The sequence below is a fragment of the Prenolepis imparis genome, unplaced genomic scaffold (genome assembly GCF_030444845.1).
Source record: "Prenolepis imparis isolate NDT839.2.m4 unplaced genomic scaffold, iyPreImpa1.0 SCAF_62, whole genome shotgun sequence".
NCBI classification, from domain to species: Eukaryota; Metazoa; Arthropoda; class Insecta; order Hymenoptera; family Formicidae; genus Prenolepis; species Prenolepis imparis.
The window spans coordinates 20854-21846 of record NW_028141220.1 but is presented as its reverse complement, the minus strand read 5'-3'; positions in this window follow the sequence as shown (position 1 = coordinate 21846).

Below are 993 nucleotides of genomic sequence, written 5' to 3'. Positions count from 1 at the left end.
TGGATTCCACTAAGAAAATTATTTATATAATAGATTTTCACTACACGTGCAGATTGGAAGAACTCGTTTTAGAATATTTTAGAAATACTAAAATCGTAATATTAGAATAGTAATAATATTAAAGCAAAATATTATATTGGAAACGCATGAAATTGGAATTGGAATTGTTTAAAATAAATGTGGAGAATTATAATATTATAAATGAAAAATATGTTTTTTATTTTTATATCGCTAGTAAATTAATCACCAGGGTAGTTAAATTAATCGACCACACTAGCCAATGAATTTGTCTAAGTTATTACTTTATCGACCATATAGTTGTGGTCTTTATAAAGTACTAGCGTTTCGGACCGCGCTTCGCGCGGTCCTCAAAGCTTTTATAATTCGGACCGCGCTTCGCGCGGTTCTCATAAAGCCTTTATAAAACCTGATTTAACACAAAAGATTAATTGTTCTGTCTGCATTACCGCGAACTACTTGCATATTTTTTGACCGATTTTCACGAAATTTATATCAAATGTTGCAAATTTTTCGAAGATGACTACTATTATTTTTTTTTCACTCCCTGATATTGTATTTTGCGTCTTGTTTTGCATAAACTTAAATATTTATAATTAAAATTTTGTTTGCTTATATTAATTTTTTTTGTTATTATAATTTCCACACAATTTAATATGTTTTAAATCTGAAACATTAGTTTAGTAAATATATATTCATACAAATTTTTTTTTTTATTATTTAATTATTATACCAATTTTTTTTCCTTACTCAAATATTTTTTGATTACGTCTAATGTACCCACCGCTAACCCGCTATTATTAGCTCTCATACAATTTCATAATTCTTCAATTTACAAAATTTCTCTGTATATTACATTTTTTGTAAAACATTTTTCACTTCCTTCAATTAGATGTCCTTGATTGCTAAATTCATCTATCTTAATTTTTACACTTTCCCTTTTGGTTGCTCTAGAAAATGCCACATAAAGTTGAC